Here is a 12,523-nt window from a genome sequence, read left to right as displayed (position 1 = left end):
AGGGTTGGAACTGCTCCGTAGGGATTTCAACGTTGTGACCTGTTGGCTAGAAGTCGGACACTTAACTCTTTGTACCACCCAGGGACTTCCTATCCTTCCATATCCTCACGGATCTCTGATGCTGAGTTCTCCCAAGGGCCTGCTGCCGGGCTTAGCATTCATCATATATGAGCTGCTACCCTTTCCACTTGGCAGATGGGGAAACTGAGGCAGAGGGCGACTAAGAGATTAGCCAAGGTTCTCCCTGCTCCTAGTCAAGGTGCCCAGGGCTCCTCATCTCAGAGGGTGGCTGGGAGGGGCGGATGCTTTAGGACCTAGCTCTCAGTGTCAGGCACAGAGCAAGCGCCTGATGAATGCCAAGTTGTCATTCTTGTTAGTGATAGTGCTCCTTACTCTCCAGAGACCCCAGGGAAGGCAAGTCCCAGCAAAGCCTCTCTGGAGGGTGGGGGCACAGGGCTGTTTGTGCATCCCAGCAGGCTGCCAGGTGAGGCTGGGGGCCCATGGTTTAGAGGGACAAGTCTTTTCCCGGCAAAGGCCTGATGGGAGCCCATTTACATCTCTAAACCCAACTTGGAGAACCACAATCCATCAGCCAGCGATGGTGTAAATTGCTTTGCTAAATATATTTCTGAGTACATGGTAAGTAAAAATATCATGAATTTAATAAGCCTTGGAATTCACATTTTTCCAGTCCTAATTAAGTTTCTGCTCTGCCCCGGACCTGCTCGTCTCCTCACGGGTCTGAGCGGGGGAGGTGGGACATTTCTCAGGCCTGCTGTGTCCTTCGTTAGCGTGGTCCACTCTCTCAGCAGTCAGCGGCAGCCGGGGTCACTGTCCCCACACCACTGGGGCTCAGGGAAGGCTCAGTAGGGCCACATGGACAGCAGAGCCAGGATCGAGCCCCACTTTGGCTGTCTTCATCCACGGTCCCTGAGCCCTGGGTCCATGGGTCACTGAAGAGACCCCCGGCTGGTCACAGGGGCTGGGCATAGCATGCCTCACCACAGGGAGGGCCGGGTGGGCAGCATCTATGGGGAGGGTGGCCGTCCTCATGGCTCTGTAACTATCTATAGAACATTAGGTCCACATTATGGACTTATGTTCCGTGGCTGAAGTAGTCCCCAGATGGGTGGGATTTCCAGGAGCGGTTGCCTACAGCCCCTGAGGGATGTGGGGCGTGTGTGTGCGTGTGTGTGTGTGTGTGTGTGTGTGTGTGTGTGTGTGTGTGTGTGTGTGACTGTCCTTCCTGGCCTACAGGCTCAGCCAGGGGTTTCCCATTAACTCCCCTCCCCTGCCCGAAGCTGGCTCCTCTTCTGACCAGCCTCCCTGTCTAACTGGATCCCACACACAGAGATGTCCCAAGGTCAGGTGGGGCACATGGCCTGGGGGGTGGGGACTTGAAGGTAACTTTCCCCCCTCTCTCCTCTCCTCTGTCCTCGGGGCCTCTCTCTTATCCGGGGACCTTCCCAGGTGGGGGCTTATTCACCTCATTGCTGCTGGCACCCGCCTGCTACCGGTGGGTGTCTTTATAGAACAGGAAAGAAGTTGGAATTTCACCTGGGACATGGAGGTTGGTTTTAAATCAGACAGCAGCTGGGGCTTTGCTGGGATGAGGCTGCACTCATGGCTGGGCTGGGCTGGCCAAGTGTCTTCAAGGGCGTTTTGGGGGAGGTTGGGGTGCAGGGATCCCTAGAGCCAGCTTGTGTCTGGACTCTGTGAGACCAGGCTCCATCACCAATGAGCTAACGCATCTGTTGGCAGAGGAGCCTGCTCCCCACGATGCGGCTTTTCCTTGTTGCTTAGGGAGTGAGTGCCCTGGGCTGGCCACTGCTGGCAGGGAGCAGAGCCGAGGTGGTGGGCATCATTGCTCTCGTCCTGCAGCTCAGAGAACCGTGCTCTGCCAGTGGCTCTGCCTCTCTCCCTCCCTCCCACCCCTTTCCACCTGCAGAAGGTGGGCTGGACCTGGCTCCTGGGTGGTGGGTGGGGGAGGTGTGGGGAAGGGATGGTGGGAGAGGGAGTGGAGACTTGGCCTCAGCCCACGGTGTGGCAGCAATGAGAATGGTGTGGTTACGACTTTGTGTCTTGGACCTTCCTCAGCCTGGCGGGAGTGGTGCGGGGGTCCCTGCAACCCCTGGAGGAGCCTCCACACAATCTGGGGTGGGGGCTGAGCACAGGACCCTTCCTCCCTCCCTTCCTCCGCCTCTCTATCCTAAGCCATTTCCTACATTCACCCGCAAGGTGCTTCCTGTTGGGGAGTCCAGGGTCTGGGGTGGGCTTGGGGGTGAGGGAGGGCTGCGTCTGAATCAGCCTGCCAGGAACCCGGGGCTCTCGGGGGCTCCCTGGTTGAGCTTCTGGTCACTTCTCCAAAGCTGCAGGCCAGAGGGCTGCCTTTAGAGCTGCTACCTCTCTCTAGGCGTCCTGTGTGAGGCAGGCAGCCTGGGACTGCCCTGCCCCTCAGGATGCCTGCAGGGTGCACCCCCACGGACACCCAGCTCTCTCATAGACACGCAAGTACACCCCCATGTTCACACACATACAGACTACACTCCACACACTCCTGCACCACCGTCATCTACACAATGCCATGTTCACACACATGCATACAAGACCCACACTCACACTCATTCTGATGTACACACATGCTCGCACAGTACACACAACACCCCCCACACTCTCCTGCACACACACTCACACACATACACACCCCCATGCTCACCCACACTCCCTCTCATGCACACACAGCACACACTCTCACATGCTCACCCGCACACTCTCCTGCACATAAACTGCACACATCCCTGCACACATGCTCACATGCACACACACTGCCATGCACACATACATCCAGCACCCCAAGCCCACATCCCTGCACCACACACACATGCACACATGTGCACCCAGCACACACACATCATATACCGACACACAATACCTGTGCATAATGCACACACACACCATGTGCATGCCCAGACCCAGAGCACTCACACACTCACACAAGCCCAGCAATCAGGCGGCCCCTTCTCCTCTGGCCAGTTATACCTTCCTGGCCCTTAGGGGTCCCAATTACTTCCGGGGCTGTGGTGGGCTGAGGACAGTGTCCCTTTGCCTTCAATGTTGATGACCCCTCTCCCCCTCACTGGGCCTGGGCCTGGCAGGAAGGGGAGGTCATGGCTTTGCCTGGGAAGCCCCTCCCCACTGGAGGTGTCCTCTGGTGGCACAGAAACCAGACCTCTTGCCTCCCTCAGCATGATGGCCCAGGGACAGACCTGCCCTGCCCCACCCCGGTGGTTCTCCGAGCATCCTGCTGTTTGCTGCAGCCCCAAAGAGGCTGAAGGCACCAGAGCCAGGACAGGGGCAGAGAGCCTACAAGAGTTATTTTTAGCTTTCTCATTAGCCAAGTGCTTTCAAATTAGCCTTCTATTAACCTCAAAGGAAAATGAAAGTGGTTTTTTTCCCCCTCTCCTTCCCAGAGTTAAGTCTCTCCTGCAGAATATCAAGGCTTCCATGATTAACGTCTCCTGCGCCCTGAAGCGCTAATGAAGCTGGGTTCTCTAGCATCGAACTTGATGGAATAATTGGCCCATGGTGGCTGCCATGGTGAGAGACGCTGCCGGGAAGGCGATGTGGTCTGTGCCTTCTTCTCGCGGGAGCATCCCTTGGTCCCTTCTCCTCTTCCTCCGGGAAGAAGCCCTGAGCTCCAATGCAGGGAGCATCCTGTTGGGCTGGGCTTTCAAGTCCATCCTGATCACAGCAATGGACACAGAGGGGTTTCTCGGGGCTTATCTCTAGAGGAACAGACCCCAGGTCTTTTTCCCTGGGGGTCGGGGAGGGGATCGGGCCAGAGGGGGTTGAACCACCAGCCTTCTCTGTTAGCAGCCAAGTGCTTAACGGGTGCCCCTGCAGGGCTCCCCAGAAGGGCCAGCCAGCTCCTGGTGGGTGGTGATCCCAGTCCACGCTCAGCACTGCCCCTCCCGGAGCGCTGTCTGCCTCTTAAGCCTAATGAGCGGGTCCCTCTTGACTCTGGCGGTCTCTCGGTTTCTCGGTCTCTCGGCCAGTGGGCTTATCCCGATGCAGCCAGACCCGGCTGGAAATGGGAATAAATAGCCTTTCTATTCCCGTGTCAGCTCCGTCAGGCAGCAGGTCCAATGAGGCCAGTCCCAGTTCCACTTCCCACAGGAGAGGTGGGTGGGATCTGGGCCGGCCAGGGTCATGGTGAGCATGTCTTTGTCCCAGGAATGGCCGAGATGTCTGGGGACAGGGACAGGGTGAGCTGTAGATGTGAGCGAGGTAGTTACGGCCAGGAAGACCTGCCAACAGATGGGAGACAGAGGCTAGACGGCTGACAGCCCCACGTCTCCAAAGGGAAAAAGCAGGGTAGGTTCCGAAAGACTTCAGTGTGCTTTTGGATCACTGATGGGTCTAGACTGTCTGTGGGTCCCAATGCCCGACTCCCCTGGGCCAGATCCTAGTCCCTGGTGGCTCAGTTCAATACTCAACGATGAGCCCAAAGATTGGCGGTTCCCTCCCACCTAGAGATGCCTCAATTGATAGCCCTGGTGATGATTCCTGGACTACCCTACAGAGTCCCTCTACTCTGTACACGTGGGTCGCCTGTTAGGCTGGGGAGTGCAAGGTCAGCAGTTCGAAACCACCAGCCACGCCCGGAAGGAAAGATGAGGCTTTCTACTCCCTTCAAGATTGCAGTCTTGGAAACCCACTAGGGCTGTTCCACGCTGTCCTTCAGGCGGTTGGCCTTGACTTCATAGCAGTGCTTTGTCTGTTTCTTTGTTTTTAACCACAGCCGAACAAGAGGAAGACCCTCGACCAGTTGGATTGAGCTGTGGCTAGGAGACCGGGCTCAAATGGAAGACCCATTGCGAGGATGTTGTAAGACGGGGCAGGGTTTCGGGCTGTGGGGGATGTTCGCTGTGGGGTGGAACCGACTGGCCAGCATCTCACCACCATGACTATGCAGACTGGTGGGCTTCCTACCACCCGTCTTGCTCTCCTCCCTCTCCCCCTGCCTTGTGGGCCCATGCTTCCCAGGTTGTCATCCCCACCTCCCCAAGCCCCCAGGGAGAAGGGCAGCAGCTCATCAGCATGGTGCCCCAAATGGGAGCCCCTCCATGTCGGGGTGTCCAACCAGGGAGCCCGCTGTGCTGGGAGGGGCTTCTTTGGGGCATGGGTGTGCTGCTCAGACTGAGAGAGACCCCCACTCCGCCTCCCATCCTCCCTGGCCTCAGTGCATCTCTTGAAGGACAGCAGGCCCTTGGTGGGTGAAGCTGTCCGGATCAGAAGGTCTCAGCTGCCGCCGCCGGCAGCTCCCGCATCATGTATCCAATTGCCTCTGAGCTGTCTCCACCGGAAGGTCCCACGACCACGCGGAAATTGAAATGTCAACAAGCAAGCGCATCGCCTCCCCTTGTCAATCTCCCTCCTCCTCTGAATTCCAGGCCACCGCCAACCCTGTCACCCAGTCAGGAATCTGGGAGTCACTTTAGACAACTGCTTACCTCACTGGCCTCCTTGTCCCGTCTTTGACCCCACACCCCATTCCCGTGGCTCCTGCTCAGCCCACGCTCTCACCCCTCTCCTCCGAGCAGCTCAGGTCACCCCCCCACCCCCATTTCCTCTCTGCAGCCAGAGGTGAGAGGTGCTTCTGACCGGCTGCTCCTTGCTACCGCCTTTCCATGGTTCCCAGGTACCTCCAGTTAAAGCGTGTTGTCCTGAGAGGACTCGGAAGCCCCCCCAGGAGTGGGCCCTGCCCATTTCTCCAGGTACTCCCCCACCTTACCAGCTCCCCTTCAGCCCAGCTCCTGTTGCTTGAGAATTAAGGGGTGCCAGACCCAAGCCAGAGTATTTTCAATCACATCACAGGCATGTGAAAGTCGGACATTGAATGAGGAAGGCCGGGGAAGAATCAATGCCTTTGAATGTTGCTGGGAAGACTAAGGACAATCCCATGCATGACTCCAGGGCACCCTGAATCTTTCGAAGGGTTGGGGGGTGGGGGAGGGCGGAGGACGCCCAGGGAGGGCTGCTTAGAGGCAAGGAGGGTGAGACTTCATTTCATGGACTTTGGACATGTTGTCAGGGGACGCCAGTCCATGGAGGGGGGCAAAAGAGTGGAAGGCCCTCAAGGAGATGGATGGACACAATGGCTGCAGCCATGGGCTCGGGCACAGGAACAAAGGTGAGGCTGGCCCAGGTCTGGGCTGTGTTTCCTTCTGTTGTGCCCGGGGTCGCTGTAGGTCGGAACCGACTCAATGGCCCCTCACAGCAATAGTACCTCAGCCAAGCTCAGCTAGACACACTCTCTGAACTGTCCCTAGACATGTCCCACCCTGGCTCTGCGAGTGGCGGTGGGTCTAGCTGGAAAGTCTTTCCCGCCTTGTCTGTCCGTCTACTCATCCTTAAAAGCTTGATCCTCCTCTGGGAGATGGCTGTCACCGAGAAGTGGCTCGGGTTGCCCTGCAGGCCACCACCTGTCTGCCGTGGCCATCGGCACCGGCTCCGTGGACCTGTGAGCGCTGGCGAGATGCTCCCTGGGATGTTCCACACTGGGGCACACTTATCACTTCTGTATTTCAAGCCAGGGCCCTTCCTCCGCCCAGGCCTTGCAGACAAAGCCTGTCTCTGAGCTGCCTAAAGCCAGCTCCGGGCCTTTCTCCTGCCCTCCACTCCCCCGTCCGTCCTTCCTACTCCTCCATCCTCATCCCCCCTTCCCCTATCCATCAGAGGATGCAGCCCGTGGCTCCAGCTTGTCTGCTTGTCTGCACAAGAATCTTTCACAGTCCTTCCTCCTCCTCCTCCTCCTCTGGAGACATCGACAGTGACTGTTCCCTCATCCCCAAGACCCGCAGACTCCTGTGCCCTGGAGAGACTGACTGCGAATCTACATTTTAACCAGATCCCCAAGGGACTTTCAAGTCTACGGAAGAATCTATCTATAAATATGTCTATGCAAGAATGTCTACAGAAGAACGCGCACATGAGAATTACAGATAAGAAGGTATACATAAAAAGCACACAGGAATCTTAGGAAACTGTAACTTCTGACTCGTTGGCACAGTGCGTTACTCACTGGGCTTCGAACCACGAAGTCAGCAGTTCAAAACCCCCAGCCGCTCCTCGGAAGAAAGATGAGGCTTTCTGCTCTGATCAAGAGTCAGTCTCAGAAACCCCCGAGGCCAGTCCTACCTTGTCCTCTAACGTCGCTATGCCTCAGAGTGGACTTGATGGCAGAGTGTGGTGTGGGTGGACATCTAAGATGGAATGCTAATTCTCAGCACACCATCAAATTGGAACGAGCCAGTTCAAAGCCTCGAGCTTGCTCTCCAGTTCCATGGCTGCCCGCTCCTCTAGAAGGTCCACAAAGCCCAGGAATGCGGAAGGATGAGAGACAGGCCTCTGCCACCTTAGCAACTCAGTAGGAGCCCTAGTGGCATCAGGATGACGGGTTGGGCTGCTGACCACAAGGGCAGCAGTTCGAAACCACCAGGTGCTCTGCGGGAGAAAGATGAGGCTTTCTAACCGCATGAAGAATTACAGTCTTGGGAACCCACAGGGGTAGCTCTACCCTGTCCTTGGAATCAACTGGATGGCCGTGAGTTGGGATTTTTGGAGTTTCAGCAAAATCCAGGCTAGGGGCCTCGAGGTGCTGCTGGGCCCAAAGGTTGCGGGGGGTGGGGTGGGGGGGAGGTGTTCTGATTTCTCATTTGCCCATTGGACCCCCGTCCCTCTCCCAACCGTTCTACATCATTAGCTTACCTGGTAGAGGCAGCGGTCCAGGTGGGACCCATTTAGAGACAGCCTCATACATACAAATCTAGTCTTAAAGTCAGGTAGGAGGTGATTAGGCCCATTTCAGAAGGCTTCTTCTATCTCAAAGGGCTCCCAGGGAGAGCCCATAATTAGCCAGCTCCCCTGGGGTGCTGACATCAGTCTGGGACCTCCAGGCCACTTGAGAGCCCACTGTGACTGCCTTCCTCTCCCTCCTTGCAAGTCAAAGCCTTTATTGTTATTGTTCCATTTGTTTTAATTGACTTCCTCATTAGCCTCATCTCCTTGGAAGAGGGGAGGGATATGGCCTGCTTCTCCTCCTGCCGCAGATATTGAAAACTAAGGTGTGATCCGCGCAGCCAGACCAAACCCAAATCAAACTCACTGCCACGAGTCGATGCCCACTCAGAGTGACCCTGCAGGGCCCGGTAGAACTGCCCCTGTGGGTCTCGGAGCCTCTAGAGAGCCCCACCTTCCTCCCAAGGAGTAGCTGGTGGTCTCCAAGGGTGGACGTTGTAAAGGGCAGCCAGACTCCTAGCCACGGTGCTCCCAGGGCTCCTCACACAGCGGAAACATGGAGGAAACAGGCCCCAAGGAGAAGCGGAAGCCGTCGTCCCACCTACTACCTGCCCCCCCTTTTGTTCTGAAGAAAGACGATCACGTTATGTTTGAAACCAGCTTAAATCCATCTCCCAAACAACTAGGGACCAAGTTCCTCCACGGACCCCAATTATGTCCACTGGGCAGTGCCCCAAACAAACATAAACAAACAAAATCCATTGTATAGAGGGGTGGACCTGTGCTCCGCACAATTATCCATGTTCGCTGATCAGTGGTTGTCAATGGCTGATTTTGGAGGTGGGTGGTGGTGGGTGGGGGTGGGTGGTGGTGGGTGGTGGTGGGTGGGGGTAGATTGGCAGGTCTTTCTTCCAAGGTGCTTCTCTGAACCTCCAACATTGCTAGTTTATAGCTGAGCTCACTCATCCAGTGGCTAGATGAGTGGGATTTCTGGGAAGGCCTCTGTTAGGGGTTGAATTGCATCCCCCCAAAAGCTAGGCCTGGACTAGAAGGCCTGGACTCACCCGGCTACCTGTGAATGTGACCTGGGGTTTTCTGCATTTGGCAATGCCCTCCAGGTAAGATGAGGTCCCATTGGACTTGGGTGGACCCTCAATCTGTTAGGTCACTAGATAGGGATAGAGGGGGTTGTTCCTCCCTTGTATGAATAGGCCCCATAGAGGGGATGGGGCATCAGACACCTGTGAAGACCCTTTAACGGGGCATGCTTTGATTCAGGACCCTTGAGCCAGGTGGGCTTGATTCAGCCAATGGAGTCAACCAATACCTTCGACCATGCCTCCCCAGCCCGAGGTTTAAAATACCTTGGCGGCAGCATGGCCCCCTTCTCCCCTTGACCCCGCCCCTGCACCGGCTCAGCTATACTGCGGTCCCTCTGGCCTCAGGTCACCATGAGTGGGTGTGCAGTTCCACGAGGTTGCTGGCATTCGGTGGTGAGCCCCAGCGTGGCTTTCATGTAGTTTGGCAGGCTTCCCCGAAATAGCGTGTGCTCTTTTGAGGCTGCAAATCCTGAAACTTCTCCCATCCTTCATAAAAACCCACTTGGATCACCAACCAGGCTTTGGCGTGAATTCTTTCTCATGCACAGCTAAGAACTGAGGTATTTCCCACTGAGAAGCCTAACAAATCCAGGGTGACTGGTGTCCTTTAGGAAGAGGAGGAGAAACTCAGACACAGACCTGGGAGGAGGATGGGCTGGTGTGATGGGGCTCCAAGCCAAAGGATGCCAGTGACCATCAGAAGCCGGGAGAAGCGAGGAAGGGCCTTCCGTGCGAGTCTTCAGAGAGAGCACAGGCCTGCTGCAATCTTGATTTGGACTCCCAGTCTACCCCTATGCGGCAACACGCTTCCTTGTTGTCAACTGCCCGGTTTGTGACCGCCTGAGGAGAGAGTGGTATCTTCAGTGCTTCCCCACTGTCTTGTTCCCTGGCACCTGGGGGTGAGGAGGGCTGGAGCTCCAGCAGCCACCTTGAGCCAAGCTGGGACCCGGACCGCAGAGTAAAAGGACAAGAAAGTCCATGAACATTTGTAACTGCGGGCTTGCCTTACCTCTGCCCTTCTTCCGTGTGAGGGGAGAGAGGTGTGGCCAACTTGGCTAAGTCATTATCCATTAGGGTTTTAAGGAGACATTGGTGGGTCAGAGGTAGAACTCGCGTCTTCGACGTGGGAGACCCAGGCTTGTGGGAGACTCTGGCCGATGCATCTTGTACACAGCTCCTGGAATCTCCCAGGTAAGACTTTTACCAAAAATAGTCTTGTTGGCACATGATTCACAGGTTGTACAATGCAGTTGTTCAGTGATATCAGAAGAGTTGTGTGAGCATCAGCACCATTAATTTCGGAACGTTTTCTTCTTTCTCGTCCTATTGATGTTAACTCCCGATTGCCCGACACCTGCTCTGTCTGTCGGGACCTTAGGTAACTATTAATCCAGTTACTGTCTTTATAGATTTACCTATCCTGGATTTCATCAAAGAGAATCATGCCAAACAGCCACAGGAAACACACAAGCAGAAAAACAACAGCGGAGATCAAACAAAACATAGACACAAGTCAATCGATAAGAAAGCAGACAATATTGGAAACCACCCTAAAATGGGTCAAAAGGAGATGAAGTGATAGGTGTCACATATTAACCGAATGACAACATCCATAATTGACTTTACAATGTTATCTGTCTGCTAGGAAGGCTGTTCACATCCCTGCCCTTGGATCCACCAGAGGTGATTCACCGGAGGCTTGATCCACGTGGGGATCCCGCAAATGGATTCTGGCCTTCTGCTGTCATCCACAGCCTTCTGCAAACTGGGTGTTTGCAGAACTTAAGCTCTGATACTGCTCCCTCCTCTGGTCTTGGATTTTATTATACAATCCTTGGGTCACAGGCTGGGTGCTTCTTCCTGTGGACTTAGTTGATGCCTCACTTCGATGGCTGCTGGTTGGGAGACAGGCTTGTAAGACCCCAGACGCTGCTAGGAAGATGTGTTTGAGGCTTAACAGGTTTCAGGAGAGTTCTCAGCCTGAGTAGGACTACGAACAAATGCCTTGGATCTGCTTCTGAAAACCAGCCAGAGAAGTCCCTAAGGGTCACCAGGGGGTGGTCTTCGATGGATTGTGGGGGTGGTGCAGGGCCTGGTCCCCTTCCTTCTGTTGTGTTGTGTGTCCCCATTAGTTGAGACCCACTTTGAAGGCAGCCACCATTACCACACCGATTGCATTTCCTGGTCCGTGCCGCCAAGCCTCAGTTTAGCTAATTAAATCCCATGATCATTGTTCCACCTAGTCCTATATAGCCTGAGGGAAGATAGGGCTCAGGGTGGGTTTGCCCAGAACCTGTCTTTATAGTCAGGTCCTATCTTTCCCAGGAGCCTGGTGGCATGGTGGTTACTCGATGGGCTGCTAACCCAGAAGGTCAGCAGTTGGAAACCACCAGCGGGGGAAAGACCAGGCTTTCCACTCCCGTAAAGAGCCACAGTCCCGGAAACCCACAGGGCAGTGCTGCTCTGTCCCAGGGGACCGCTGTGAGTTGGAATCGACTGGAGGACAGGACAGGGAGGTGGCGTTTCAGTTGGGTTTCTAATTTTTTCCAGGCACCTTGGTGCCTTAATGGCTTCCTCATTGGGCAGCGGTTCAAAACCAGCAGTTTCTCCCTGGGAGAAAAAGGAGGCTTTCTGCTCCTGGAGCCTTACAGTCTCAGGGGACGTTGTAGCCTCCCCACAGGTTTTCCGGGGGTCTGAATCAACTGGAAGACCGTGAGTGCTGAATTTTTCCAGAGTGCAGGGTCTCTCCCTCAGCCTCACCTTTTCCTGGTGGGCCTGTGGCCATGAGCAGCCAGAGAGGACCCTTCAGAAGGGCGTGCAAGACTGTTCTGAGGGGCATCCCTTAGTGGGAGGCGGTAAGAGACACCATATCCCCAAACAACCCCAAACCGAGCAGAGAGGCAGGGAAGCCCCAGCTGCCCCTGGTTGGAGGAGACGGGCCAGCAAGTGAACACACCTGGCCTGGGGTGGGCCCGGGAAGGCACTCTCCAAGCGCAGCACCCCTAATCTCAATAACCAAGGCCACCCCAAGGAGCCAAATGCAGAGGGGCACAGACCCATGATAGACAAAATCTAACAGCAGGCGCTAAATAAAAACAGGATCTGACTGACGAGGCTGGGGTTCAGGCGAGGGAGGCAAGACCGTCCAAGGGGAGCAAGATGGCCCGTGTGCCCCAAGGGGCAGAGAGGGACTGGCGAGAGTCACGCTGAGAGTTGGGCACAGGCTTTGGTGGTGGTCTCTGTGGTCCTCGCTGCAGGGCACGGGAGAGGTAGCCATGTGCATTCAGAGAAAAACCTTATGCAGTGGAGGTCAGTAGCTCTGTCCTCTCCCCCAGCTGACCTGGGGCTCCCATGGTGACTCCTGGAGGGACTGGGATGAGCTGGCCCTGGCTTGGACCTTCATAGGTCTCTCAGGGCTGCGGTGACAACGGACCACACCCAGGTTGGCCTTGAAGTAGAGAGGTTAATTTAAAAAAAATCATTTTATTAGGGGCTCATACAACTCTTATCACAAACCATACACACGTCAATTGTGTAAAGCGCATTTGTACATTTATTGCCCTCATCATTCTCAAAACATTTTCTCTCCACTTAAACCCCCGGCATTAGGTCCTCATTTTTCC

This window comes from Echinops telfairi, unplaced genomic scaffold (assembly GCF_000313985.2).
Source record: "Echinops telfairi isolate 266 unplaced genomic scaffold, ASM31398v2 ScPeMD7_7458;HRSCAF=8496, whole genome shotgun sequence".
NCBI classification, from domain to species: Eukaryota; Metazoa; Chordata; class Mammalia; order Afrosoricida; family Tenrecidae; genus Echinops; species Echinops telfairi.
Note: the sequence above shows the minus strand (reverse complement) of the source record.